Raw genomic sequence first — 14,440 nt, forward strand, 5'->3', positions numbered from 1 at the left:
TCTCTCTTTGTTCTGGTTCATCACATGGCCTAGTGGGAGGGCCTAGTAGTTTGAATAGTCTTTTTTCTCTCTCTCTAACTCTATCTCTAACCCCAATATGCTGAATATGGATGGCCTGAAGGAGGGCAGAATTTCAGCATTAAAAAGAGAATGAGGAGGAGAGTGTGTCACATGAAATTCCCTAATCCTATCTCTTACTTAATTTGGTAAAAGAGAGCAGGCTGGGTAGGTGGGGCTCATCAGCCCTGGAAGGCAGCCCATCTAGGAGAAGGAAAACTCCAAATTTAAACCTCCACTGCCTTGTGGCTATATCCACTTATGGAAAGGGCTTCAGGAGATAACCTTGAGGCAAAATCCGGAGCCGGAGTCCCGGAGGCATTTTCTTTCATTCTGCCAACTCCTGCGACATTGCTGGAACCAGTTGTATTGGCTCTTGCCTTTCCACTGGACCATTTCAGCGATGTGGAGAGGGGGGATTTGCTGCTTGGGTAACAGCCTATCCTCCATATTATTTTACCCAGGCTTCGTGCTCTGGAGAGGACACTCCAGCTTCGCATACAACGTCGAAACAACACGGGAAGTAGCAGTTACCGGTTATAAGTCTCTGCTCAATTGGCGTACAGCAGGACGCCAGGGGCTACTTCTGACGGCGGGAGAGGTCATTGCACCTCACTAGGTAGATACCGCCCGCCTTAAGCTGGGCAGCCCCCAGCCAGTAAGGTGCTACCTCGCCACGGTCTGTTAACCTCACGGGGTGCGTGGGGTTTAGGGTGAAACCCGACAAGCAGATCGACAACTGTGCACCATGCAACAATCATAAGAAAACTTCTGCCCTTAAGCTGGGCACCTGAAATGTAGGGACAATGACCCCTGGCTTTCCTGACTACGGCTTTCCTAACGACCTGCAAGAAATAGACGATGTGCGCAAGACAGCTGTCATTGACATGGAACTGAGTAGACTGCAGATGGACATTGTTGCCCTGCAAGAGACAAGACTGCCAGACTCGGGATCTGTCAAAGAAAAAAACTTCTCCTTCTTCTGGCAGGGAAAACCATCGAATGAGACAAGGGAGTATGGTGTTGGCTTTGCAGTCAGAAACAACCTTCTGAGATGCATTGTTCCACCCACTGTGGGGAGTGAAAGAATCCTGTCTCTGCAGCTCCACTCATCAGCAGGTCCAGTAATCCTCATTAGTGCATATGCACCAACACTGTCATCTACTACAGAAGTGAAAGACAAATTCTATGACGATCTGGCAGCTACTATCAAAAAAGTCCCTGAAAGAGAGTCACTGTTCATTCTTGGAGACTTTAATGCTAGAGTTGGTGCTGATCACAATTCTTGGCCCACTTGTCTAGGCAGTTTTGGCATTGGAAAGATGAATGAAAATGGCCAACGCTTACTGGAGTTTTGCTGTTATTATGGTCTCTGTGTCAGCAACACATTCTTTAATACGAAGCTGCAACACAGTTTCCTGGAGACATCCAAGATCCAAGCATTGGCATCAGCTCGATTTGATCCTCACTAGACGTTCTATCCTTCCTAGTGTTACGATCACACGCAGCTACCAGAGTGCTGATTGCAATACTGATCACTCCCTGGTGTGTAGTAGAGTAAAACTGCGAACAAAGAAATTGTATCACACGAAAAAGGAAGGAAGACCACGTATTGACATCAACAAGACTCGCGATCAAAGAAAAGTGAAGGAATTTGCCCAAGCACTCAAGGAAACCCTTCCAGGTTCAGCTAATGTAAATGCACCTGAACAATGGGAACACTTCAAGAACACTGTCTACAACACCGCCTTGTCCACCTTTGGCAAGAAGACCAGAAAGATGGCTGACTGGTTCAAAGCCCATTCGGAGGAATTAATGCCAGCCATTGAGGATAAGAGAAGAGCTCTAACAGCATACAAAACCTGTCCTAGCGAGTACAACCTGCAAGCTCTTCGAGCCGCTCGTAGCCAAGTCCAACAGGCTGCCAGGAGATGCTCCAATGACTATTGGGTTCAGCTCTGCTCTCAGATACAGATAGCAGTGGACACAGGTAACAACAAAGGAATGTATGATGGTATCAAGCAGGCCTTAGGTCCATTACAGAAGAAATCTGCTCCCTTGAAGTCTGCTATAGGTGTGATCATCCAGGACCAAGCACAGCAGATGGAACGCTAGGTGCAGCACTACTCCGAGCTATATTCCAGAAAGAATGTAGTAACCGAAGAAGCATTAAATAACATTGAGTGCCTGCCTGTCTTGGAAGAGCTGGACAGTGAACCAACCCTAGCAGAAATAAATATGGCCTTGGATTCCCTCACCTCCGGCAAGGCACCTGGAAGGGACAACATCCCTGTTGAAGTGCTGAAATGCGGTAAGGAGATCATCATCACCGAACTGTATGAAATCTTTTGTCTTTGCTGGAGGGAAGGTGGAGTCCCACAGGACATGAAGGATGCAAACATCGTCACACTGTACAAGAACAAAGGTGACAGGGGTGACTGCAATAACTACCGTGGTATCTCTCTTCTTAGCGTTGTAGGGAAGCTGCTTGCCCATGTGGTGCTGAAGAGGCTCCAGGTGCTTGCAGACAGAGTCTATCCAGAATCACAGTGTGGATTTTGAGCTAATAGATCCACCACTGACATGGTATTCTCACTCCGACAGTTGCAGGAGAAATGCAGGGAACAACAACAGCCACTCTTAGTGGCTTTCATAGACCTTACAAAAGCATTTGACTTGGTTAGCAGGGATGGCCTTTTCAAAATACTTCCCAAGATTGGATGTCCACCTCGTCTCCTTAACATCATCAGGTCCCTCCACGATGGAATGAAAGGCACTGTAGTTTTTGACGGCTCAACATCAGATCCCTTTGACATCCGAAGCGGAGTGAAACAGGGCTGTGTCCTCGCACCAACACTTTTTCTTTTTTGCTGTCATGCTGAAGCATGCCTTTGGAACTGCAACGGAAGGTGTCTATCTCCGGACTAGATCAGATGGAAAGCTCTTTAATCTCTCTAGATTGAGAGCGAAGACCAAAGTCCAACTGAAATGCATGCGGGACTTCCTCTTTGCAGACGATGCAGCCATTGTTGCCCACTCTGCTGAAGACCTCCAACAACTCATGAATCGTTTCAGCAAGGCCTGCCAAGACTTTGGACTAACAATCAGCCTGAAGAAAACACAAGTCATGGGCCAGGGTGTGGACTCACCTCCCTCTATTACCATCTCCACACAAGAATTGGAGGTTGTTCATGACTTTGTGTACCTTGGCTCAACCATCTCTGACACCCTCTCTCTAGATGCCGAGCTGGATAAACGCATTGGGAAAGCAGCCACCATGTTTTCTAGACTCACAAAGAGAGTATGGCTCAATAAGAAACTGACAACACATACCAAGATCCAGGTCTATAGAGCCTGTGTCCTGAGCACACTCCTGTACTGCAGCGAGTCCTGGACCCTTTGTGCCCGGCAGGAGAGGAAGCTGAACACCTTCCATATGCGTTGCCTACGACGGATTTTTGGTATCACCTGGCAGGACAGAGTTCCAAATAGAGTAGTCCTAGAACGAGCTGGAATTTTCAGCATGCATACATTACTGAAACAGCGACGTCTACGCTGGCTTGGGCACGTTGTGAGAATGGCTGATGGTCGGATTCCAAAGGATCTCCTATATGGAGAATTAGTGCAGGGAAATCGCCCCAGAGGGAGACCACAGCTGCGATACAAGGATATCTGCAAGCGGGATCTGAAAGCCTTAGGAATAGACCTCAACAGATGGGAAACTCTGATATCTGATCGTTCAGCCTGGAGGCAGGCGGTACATCACGGCCTCTCCCAATTTGAAGAGACCCTTGTCCAGGAGGCCGAGGCAAAGAGGAAGTCACAAAACCAGGGAGCTGGACAGGGGACAGATTGGATTTGTCTTCAGTGTGGAAGAAATTGTAACTCTCGAATTGGCCTCCTCAGCCACACTAGACGCTGTTCCAAGTCCTCCATACAGAGCACGCTACCATAGTCTTTCGAGACTGAAGGATGCCTACTGCTGCTCTCACTGTCTCATTAACACACTGCCTTCTCACTCAGATCTCTACACTCTCTCTCCTCTCTCACATTCTCTCCCTAAACATCATACACGCCCCTTTTTATCCCAGCCCCTCCCCCTGTAGCATCACCTCCCGTTCACTTATTGGCTCTTTTTACACTACTCAGCTGTGACGGACAGGTGAGGGCAGGGCTGAACGCCACAGGAAGGAACAGATAGAACTGGATATGGAACAACCGATTTGTTCAAAATTGGGAAAGGAGTACGAAAAGGCTGTATATTGTCTCCATGCTTATTTAAATTTTATGCAGAATACATAATGAGAAAGGCTGGAGTGGAGGAATCCCAAAATGGAATTAAGATTGCCGGAAGAAATATCAACAACCTCAGATATGCAGATGATACCACTCTGATGGCAAAAATTTAAAAAACTTTTCAATGAGGGTGAAAGAGGCGACCCCAAAAAATGGTCTAAAGGTCAGCATCCAAATAATCTAAAATCATGGCCAGTGGTCCCATCACCTCCTGGCAAATAGAAGGGGAAGATATGGAGGCAGTGACAGATTTTACTTTCCTGGGCTCCATGATCTCTGCAGATGGTGACAGTAGCCACACAAAATCCTGAAACTGAGGCTCCAGTACTTTGGCCATCTCATGTGAAAGGAGGATTCCCTGGAAAAGACTCTGATGTTGGGAAAGTGTGAAGGCAAGAGGAGAAGGGGATGACAGAGGATGAGATGGTTGGACAGTGTCGCTGAAGCTACCAACATGAACTGGAGCAAACTCCGGGAGGCAGTGGAAGACAGGAGGGCCTGGCGTGTTCTGGTCCATGGGGTCACGAAGAGTCAGACATGACTTAACAACTAAAGAACAACAAAGTATGGATCAGTTTCTTAATGATTTAAGTATTAATGTAACTGAGCTGAAACACAGCATGTTTCAATTTATATGTGAATGCAAGTGTAATAGGTAGAAACAAACACATATGTACAAAATACTATGATGGAAGGCAGGCTGTAAAAGAGGGAAAAGTAAAAGTAGAATTTTGCCCCAGTAAAGACCATATTGCTGACCTATTCAGAAAACCTCTTCCAGAAGGAAGACATGTAGTTTTGTCAAGTAGAACGGGAATGTTCAAAACCAACGCAGAAATGAAAGAACCTGCCCGGGAAATAAAGTGCTGGAGAGCAAATGGAGTCGATGATCCAGAGGGTCCCTTCCTGCTCGGCAGTTCTAACAGGATGGGTAGACTCCAGAAGCGACATCTCCCACCAGTGAAGTTACAATTTCTAACGCACCTCTCTAGTGGAAAAAGAGGTGAATTTCAAGATTTCTGAGGGCTCTGGAAGAAACCAGAGGCATTTTGGGATATTTAATGAAACCAGAATGATTGCTAGGCAAATCTACTTTTTAAATTTATAAAATCCATGTTAGATGGCCAGAATATCACACTAGAGGAAAAATTAACAACAACAACAAAAACCTTCAGGCAGCCAAATGAATGAAAGCTCCCCAGCCCCCCCTTTAATTTATTTATTGAGGAGGGGGAACCTTTCATAGTTATTGATGAGTAGCAAAGCGAATATCAGCCTCTGAGGCTCTTGCTTTTGGGGGCATCGAGAGCCAGGTTGAAATGTGAACATTTTAAGAGCATGTTTCGAAGCTCTTATATCCCACGTCTGCAACGGGACAGAGAGTGGGGTGGGAGGAGGGAGTAAGTAATGAGAATGGCTATTGCTTTGTATATGTACTAGACATTTTTTTTAAAAATTAAGTTACCTGGAGAGACGTCGTTCCCAGAAATCTCCAGCAGGAGGTCCTCGCGCAGAGATCTCAAGCCTCGAGCCAGAAGATCCCAGGCTCTGTTGGGGTCAATACGAAGGTCACCTCCTCAAAGGCCACTGGAAGGAGGAAGGAGAAAACAGTCTTACTAGGTGGAAAAGGTCCCACAACATCCCAACTCCGTTTGTTTAAAAGGTTTGAAAATAACAGGCATTCTCTGAAGTTCAGCTTCAGTAACGTGAGTCCCAGTTTTCTGACAAACAGGACAATTATGTCTGACTGATTATGAAACACTGGCCCAGTAGAAACGAGTAGTAATTCTATTCAAGGTCCTTTGGAGGCGAAGGTGGCCAGAAAAAGCAGCAGGGTGGGCTAAGGCGAACACCTTTTCTCGGTAAGGCTTTGGCACTGTGTTGGGGGAGGCAGGAGCTCCTCATAAGAAAGTCCCAGACCAACCTTGACACAGCCAACCACATTTATTGGGGGGGGGCTGTGGTGAGAGGGGCTCCCCAGCCTCATTGCAAGGAGAGAAGGATGTGGGGTGAGTGGGCAGGAGAAGGGAAGGAAGAAGAGTCTAAGCAAGAGACAGAGATGCCCCACCCACCCCAAGGCTCCTCCTCCCAAGGGGTGGGGCATCTCCTCCTCCTCCTGGATCCTCCCCCCTCAAAGGGAATCCAAAAGGCACCACAGTCAGGTGTGGGCAAAGGAAGGCCTTGGGGGGGGGCTCATCAGGAGAGTCGCCATCGCTCCTTCTCTTTGGACCACCCCCCCAAAAGAAGGAAGGAAAGTAAAAAAGGAAAAGGGAGGTCTCTATGCACAGGAGAGAGAAAAAAACAACCACTACCGGAGAATGATTCCCTGTATGCTCACACACACACATGCATGAAGGAGATCCCAGCAAGCTTCCTGCCCCCTAGGGTGGGATTGTGACCCTCCCCCTCTCCCTCCCCCCTGTAAATCATCCCTGTAAAATCTACATATGAGAAAGACATGCTCTCATGTTTCAATTTCTTTATTATTACAGGGGCATAGTCAATTTTCATACGGTAACATCCCTCTAAAACTGCAGATGGAAGGGAGTTAAATCCAGCTCCTGGAAAGGCCTGCCGGTATTTTTGGGATGGTTGTTTTCCAGGCATAGTTCACTCTTTGGTGGAATTTGAAATTTAGACCAAAGATGCTTTTGAGACGGAGCCCCCTTCCTCTTCCTCCTTGCAACCCCATCAGGCTCGCTTCCCACCCCCACCCTCACGCCGGAAGACTTGCAGCCTTGACCAAGATTTGACAGAATGGGGTGGGTGGGTTGGGGGGGGATGTTGAGTTTGGGTTTCCCTCTCCCCTTGGGGGTCCCTTGAGGTTTTGGCTGGAGTGGGGGTAGGGAGAGAGCCAGGCCCCTTCCCCTCCTTCTCCTTTGAAACCCCACCGGGAGAAAGTGTGGTTTTTTTGGTTGGGGGGGTGGGGTGTCACCATGCAGGAAAACCCAGGACCGACCCCCACCCCCAAGGGTGCCTTGCTCAGAGGGGGATCTGGGCTTCTTTCCCCCCCCCGAAAACAACCCCCCTCCCTCCCCTCAAGACAGACACCCGCCTCTCCCTCCACACAAAGGGGGGGAGACCCAGAAGAAGCAAAAGGCCAGCCTTGGGGGAGATTTGCCATCTGGGTTCCTTTTCCCTTTTTGTTTCGGGGAAATGACCCCACCCCTCTCTGTCTCTTCCCCCCCCACACTGCTTTCCCTCCCTCCCTCCCTCCTCCCACCCACCCCCCGCGCCATGCCCACCTCCTGCCCAGACCCAACCGGGGGGGGGGGGTAAGATCTTCGGAGCCCCATAGAGTGGGGGGGGGCAGGAGAGGGAGAGAGGAGGGGGGGCGACCTCCGGGGCTTCCGCTTTTTGTTAGAACAGCGCCTCTTCCGTCTTCATAGCTGTAAGGTCCTCTCTTCCTTCTCCCCCCCCCCGCTCTCTACCCCCCAAGAATGGAGAGAGAGATAGAGATAAAGAAGAAGGGGTGGGGAGGTCATGAGTGGCCTGCGATCTCTCCCCCCCCCCCAGTTTGTGCATACCTCCTCTTTTCTCTCCAAAGGGCCGGAGGAGGCCATCGTCTTCCCCCCCCTCCAGAGTTCCCCCCTTCCTTCCTTCTCTCCAACCGCCGGCCTTGAAGGGGGGAGGGGAAAAGGGCGGGAAGGAAGAGAAAGGCCCCAAAGGGCGCAGGCGCGTCAGGGACCAACCGTCCTCTGGTGGGGGAGGGGGGAGAGCAGGGGGGAGGGGCCTGGAGGGGGGGTTTGGTCCCTATTTTCCCCCCAGGAAGGGTAACTGAGGCGAGCGCGGGGGGGGGGTCTCTCCCTTCAGGCTCTTCCCCGTTTGGAGCCTCCTCTGAGGGGGATTCGCCTGAGGTGTTTCCCTCCAGGAGCGAAACGAGGCGCTTCCTTTGCCAAGGATTTTTTTTTCTGCCCTCACCGTCAACCTTTTGAGATCCCCCTCTCTCCCCCTTTGAATCCCCCCTCCGCCCCTTCCTCTGGAGGAGACCCAGAGGGGGGAAAAATTGCCTTCGTTCCCACTGGAAAAAACAGGCCTTTCTCGAGGAGGAGCTCAGCCAGGGGGAGAACCGGGGGGGGGGCTTCCACAACGGGGGGTCCCCCTCCTCCCCCCTCTCCTCCCCCCCTCCGGGCCAGGCTCTCCCTTGAGGGACGTTTTAAGCCTCCCGCCTTGCCCGCGATCCTGAAACCTGTTGGGGAAAACTCAGCCCCCCAAACGCCACTCTCCTGGGGGGGGGGACGGGGGGGAGGGGTGGCTACTTACCTGAAGGGCCACTAAAACCGCCTTCTCTGAGGGGAGACGTTCTGGCCGCCTTCTCAACTGCGCACGCGCCACACTGGCTAACCCATGCTCCCCCTCTGTGGGGGGAAGAGGAGCGCATGCACGGGAGGGAGAGGGAGCGGCGCAGCCTGTGAGAGGATCTCGCGCGTGCGCAGAGAGGAGCCGTGGGTGGGCTTGGAGGGCAGCCTGTCAGTCAGTCACTGGAGAGGGAAGTGAGGGGGGGGGGAATGGCGGTTCTTCCCCAGAGGGATGGGCTTCTGCCCAGAGACAGGTGACGTGTAAGAAGCAGGAGGAGGAGCGAGCTCTCATTGGGTCTCTCCCTTGTCTTCTGGACGGAAACAGAACCTCCTCCCCTGTGCCTGGCAGGGTTGCCAGGCAACCCCCTCATAGACGTCATAAAAACGGCAGGGGGACTCCCAAGGAGACCAGCTCTGGAGGGCTTCCGCCCAGCAACGGGTGACGCGGGAGAGGAGCGAGTTCTCATTGGGTCTCCATTGTTCTTCCCTGGGTGGAGCCGGAGGAGGAGGATGGCAGCCAGGACGACCCCTCAGAAAAGGAAGCAAGGAGGGGGAGGAAGGTTTTCAGTTAGGGATGAGTTAAGGTCAGAGTTAGGATTTCAGTTAGTCAGGAGTTACAGAAACAGCTAGAAAGTCAAAGTTAGATGTGAGACTAGTAACGAGTAAATACACAAGTTGGTTAAATGGCAAAGTAAACAAAAGAAGACATTTCAATGATTGTGATTAGGAGTAAATAAATAAATGAACATCTGTAACTTTAAAAAAAGTTTCAATGGTTGGCAGCCAGTGTTTGAGTGAAATAATTTACATAGTGGATAAAAGAAATCCACTGGTGGCAGCGAAAAAGAGTGAAAATTAAATGTCATGTTAGCACCCAATTTTAGGTTTCAATTCTCCGGCAGGGAATAACAGATAAAGACAATTCATCGGTTCAGTCCATATATAAGCCAATTTTATTCATACATATGGCTGGGCCTCGTTCCTAAAAAGGTGGATCGGGAGCCCTCATCATACATAGGTAAAGCCTTTTATAAGTTTAGCACAGCGTCCCCTTGTTGGTCCCTTGAACCCTAATCTTAAAGCTCATTGGTTAATAAATACCCGTATTGGGTCATTCTACTAGATGTAAGAAAATATCTAACTTGTATCTCAAAGATCCCCCTTTGGACCTGTGAGTTAGATGAGTTAAAAATTTGTGACCTATTTCTGTATTTGGAAACATCACCTTATCTTTTAATGACAGATTATGGGCCATCTGAGTTAGGGTAGTTAATCTGTGTTCCCTGCTTGAAGGCTGTTAATTAGATTCAAACTTGGGCTTGAATAGACACTTCACACAAGGGTTACAAAGGCAGGCTTGTGTTAGATTTCCCCAAGCGTGAAGGGTAGATGTTAGGAGTGCCAATTCAGCTTCACCAGCACAAAGTATAATCATTTTGTGGTTGTTGTGCTGCCCAGAGTGATAGAATATACCAGATGGGCGGGGTATAAATCAAATAAATAATAAATAATAATAATAATATATAATAATAATTGTGGGTTTCTTGGGCTCTTTGGCCGTGTTCTGAAGATGGTTCTTCCTAATGTTTCGCCAGTCTCTGTGGCCGGCATCTTCAGAGGACAGCAAACTGTGCTCTGGGTAGGCTTGGGAATATGGCTGTGAGAAGGCTAGTTTGTGAGATAGGCTATTGTCCTAATCAGGAGATGGGTGATTAGTGTCTTTTGTTGTGAGTGTATTGTTGTGATGAGGAGGGGAGATTATCTGTCCCTGTGGTTGATGGATGTCATTAGCTGGTCTTTTGTGTGTAGTAATTCCCTGTCCTTGTGGCTGGGTGGAGTTCATTGACCTTTTGCACTCTGTGTTTTTGAGAGCTGGGAGCCAGGTTTTGTTAAGTTTCAAACTTTCCTCGTTCCTGCTGAAGTTCTGTCCATGCTTGTGGATTTTATAATCCACAAGCACATATAATCATTTTACATTTGAGTAATGGTAAGGCATCATTATTTTATAATCATTTTACATTTAAGCTATAGTATTCTATAATCATTGTACTTTCAAACAAAGTTAAAACTTAGATTCATTGTGCCTTGGTAACAGTCATACCTGCAAGGGAACCTGGATGTGTCGAAGAACAAACAGGGGAACTGGGGGTATGTGACATAAACTGTTCATGCTGTTCAACATGCTGTTCAACATCTACATGAAACCACTGGGAGAGGTCATCAGGAGGTTTGGGCTGAGGAGTCAGCAATATGCTGACGACACTCAGCTCTACCTCTCGTTTTCCACCAATCCAGGTGAGGCGGTTTCTGTGCTGAACTCGTGTCTGGACCTGATAATGGACTGGATGAGGGTTAATAAATTGAAACTCAATCCAGACAAGACGGAAGTGCTGTTAGTGGGTGCTTCGCCGGACAGGTTGGAGGGCCATTTCCCTGTCCTGAATGGGGTTACACTCCCCCTAAGGGACAGGGTCCGCAGCCTGGGGGTGCTCCTGGACCCCAGTCTAACTTTGGAAGCTCAGGTGGACTCAGTGGCCAGGGGCGCCTTCCTTCAGCTGCAGAAATTATACCAGCTACGGCCCTACCTGGACGAGCGGAGTCTCATGACAGTTACACACGCACTGGTAACATCTCGTATTGATTATTGCAATGCACTCTATGTGGGGCTGCCTTTGAAGACAGTCCGGCAACTGCAACTGGTCCAGAATCGAGCTGCGCGGCTGGTGAGTGGTGGGGCCGCCAGAGAGCACATCAAGCCGATTCTGTACAATTTACACTGGTTACCAGTTGCTGTCCGGGCCCAATTCAAAGTGCTTGTTTTGACATATAAAGCCCTAAACGGCTTGGGCCCTGGATACTTGAAGGACCGCCTCCTTCCATATGAGCCTACCCGGCTATTAAGATCTAGCCAGGGGGCCCTTTTGAAAGAGCCATCCCTCAAGGAGGTAAGAGGGATGGCTTGTAGACAAAGGGCAGCTGCCCCCAGACTATGGAACGCCCTCCCAACTGAAATTCGCCTGGCGCCGACACTGATGATATTTCGGCGCCAGGTCAAAACCTTCCTGTTCCAGAAGGCTTTTAATTGAAATAACATTAACTGTGGGACTTGATGATGGCAATTTAAATTTTAATTTGTATTTTAATCGTATTTTAATCATTTTATATTTTATTGTGTTGAATTTTGGTTGTTGTAAGCCGCCCAGAGACCTTTGGGTAGAGTGGGCGGCATATAACTTAAATAAATAAAATAAATAAATAAATAAACTCTAATCACACCTCAGAATCCCCCAAACTCCCCACACTCTCTATCCCCTTCTCTCTCACACACACTCCACTCTTATAGCATCTCTCTCTCTCTTTCTCGGCTCCACCTCTCAGCAACAGGAATATGCATGAACCATTACATAAAACATGCTTCTCAAGATGGTTGCAGTGGTTTCAAAATAAGGTAGGGCGGCAACAGAGACAGGGAAGAAGGAACGAACCATAAAGTTTGTTTAGCAGATAATTTTAATCTTTTCCATGTTTTAATCTTTTAACTTTAGTTTAAACTATATTTATTTAATTTGCCTTTTAATATTTAGCGTTTTGTGTTTTAATTGTGTTAATTTTAATGCTGTGAGCTGCCTTGGGGCCCTTTGTTGGGAGAAATGCAGCATACAAATAAAACTGATAATAATAATAATAATGAACCATTACATAAAACATGAACCATTGACCAAATAAATGGGGACCGCTACAGACCTCCCCCTTTAAATATGTTTGTTTGGGAGGGGAAACAAGTTTTTCCTCCTAAACAAGCAGGCACAATTACATAACTTACGTAACAATTCAAAGTTTTATAGGTAACATCACATCACATTATTACTCTAAACATTTTGCATTATTAGTCCTGCCTCCCCCCTTCCTCGCCCCTCCCTGGGAGTAGGGGGGTGGGATCTGGGCCCCAGAGATCTCCTCTCCCCTTTGAATCCCCTCCCTCTGGAGGAGATCCAGAGGGGGAAAAATCCAAACCGATTCAGGGTCCAAAACGGGGGGGGGGAGAGCCCCCTTGGGTGGGGGTGGGGGGGCAGGAAGCTCCCCTGGAGAAGGCAGGCTGGGGGGGGTCTCACCTCCGCCCCACCCAGGGCCCCACGCGGAGGGGAGGAAGTAACGCGTTGCCCGCCCTGCCCTGGCTTTCGGGTGTCCCAGGAACGGCTCGAAGTTCCTTTTCAAGGACGTTTGAACCGCTTTGAGGGACATTTTGGCCAGGCTCCCGCATCCCCCCCCTGGTCCCCTGAGTGGTTCTTTGGCTTTTTTTCTTTTGCCACCCAGTCATACAGCCAGTTTCCCCGAAAATTGAAGGGAAACAAGAGGAAAGGAACGATTGTTAAATCAATACAATTACTTTTTCCCTTATGCAGAGTTACTGTAAGGAGCCTTCAGAGGATGTGGTGATGGGAAGGAAGCTCCTTTTTGCAATCAATCAATAAATAGCTTTGCCACGCATGGCCCTCCAGAAAATACCTCCAAAATCAAAAGACTGTTCCCTTATAAAACACACAAACACACACACACAGCAGAAAGGGTCTCTCCGACCAGCGTTGGGATCCCCTTTCCCCTCGTTCCTTCTCAACCATTTTGACCGGAGCTTTTTACTTTAACAGAACAAACCCCCCCCCGCCTCCCTTTTTCTCCTTGACAAGATTATTCCCCAGGCAGGGCTGGTATTGCTTTCTCTCCTTGTTGTGTAAACGTTCCCGTGTGTTTCACTTCCCCTTTTCTTGTCATACTTCCAAGGTTTATTTTCAGAAGTCCAAGAATGCGTCACTCTTCAGCTCTTACAAATCTTTTAAAAACTGCATTTAGTTAGGGGAATATGGGTGTATTTACAGCTCTATCTATGTATCTATGTATGTATCTATGTATGTATCTATGTATGTATGTATGTATGTATGTATCTATCTATCTATCTATCTATCTATCTATCTATCTATCTATCTATCTATCTATCTTTCTTTCTTTCTATCTATCTTTCTATCTATCTATCTATCTATCTATCTATCTATCTATCTATCTATCTATCTATCTATCTATCTATCTATCTATCTATCTATCTATCTATCTATCTATCTATCTATCTATCTATCTATATCTATCTATCTATCTATCTATCTATCTATCTATCTATCATCTTAATTAACCCACTGTTCCATCCTTCAAGAGCTGGAACACCAGTTTCACCTTCCCGAAAGAAAGAGTGTGACTACACCATGAAAGAAATGCTTGTTCACTCGCTGTGACGTTCACACAGGGAGAGTTCAGATTTCCTGGGGGTCAGTTTGTGTTAGCCGGCCACTCAAGGAGAACAAAGTTGGTTAAACAGCTTTGTTGGCAGCTTGTCGAGGCAGCTCTCTTAGAGGTGAGGTTCCAGGAGAAGCTGTAAACAAGGGTCGTGTGGCCGTTTCCTCTTCTTATTCTGTTTTGTCTTGGTGCGCTAGCGCAGCAGTGCAGGCACCACGTTGGGCTCAGTCTTTGCTCCTCCAACACCCACTGCTGTCTTTGTAAGCTCTCAACTCTCCTAAGAGAATGCTGAAGGGTGAAATAGAGAGGTTCCAAGTCCAGTTGACCCCTATTTAAGTTGAAATGAGTCCTTGTCTCAACCAGGCTGTCCCACTGACACCCTTCTACCAAGTCTATTCCCACTTAAAAATCACCGAGAAACCAAGTTAAAATCGTGAGTCTTAGAGTCATCCAGAACTCTCAAAACTCAGGAAATTACTGGACTCAAAGTAGCGTAATTCATGGCC

General features: G+C 48.1%; 1 protein-coding gene across 4 annotated transcripts in view; it reads right to left on the reverse strand.

Annotated features, from left to right (window-relative positions):
- LOC144587219 (uncharacterized) overlaps window positions 1-8,794 on the reverse strand; it is a 28,189-nt gene extending 19,395 nt beyond the window's left edge. The window contains exons 1-2 of one of the 4 annotated variants that reach the window (XR_013542407.1): window positions 8,617-8,770; window positions 5,819-5,940 (exon numbers count right to left, since the gene is read on the reverse strand). The gene's annotated coding sequence lies outside the window, so the exon portion shown is untranslated. Of the gene's footprint in view, window positions 1-5,818; window positions 5,941-7,880; window positions 8,027-8,616 lie in introns of those variants that run through there. The other 3 variants (XR_013542406.1, XM_078387076.1, XM_078387075.1) reach the window with 3 other exon arrangements.
- Between the last annotated feature and the right edge of the window lie 5,646 nt (window positions 8,795-14,440).

The sequence above is a fragment of the Pogona vitticeps genome, chromosome 2 (genome assembly GCF_051106095.1).
Source record: "Pogona vitticeps strain Pit_001003342236 chromosome 2, PviZW2.1, whole genome shotgun sequence".
Taxonomy (NCBI): Eukaryota; Metazoa; Chordata; class Lepidosauria; order Squamata; family Agamidae; genus Pogona; species Pogona vitticeps.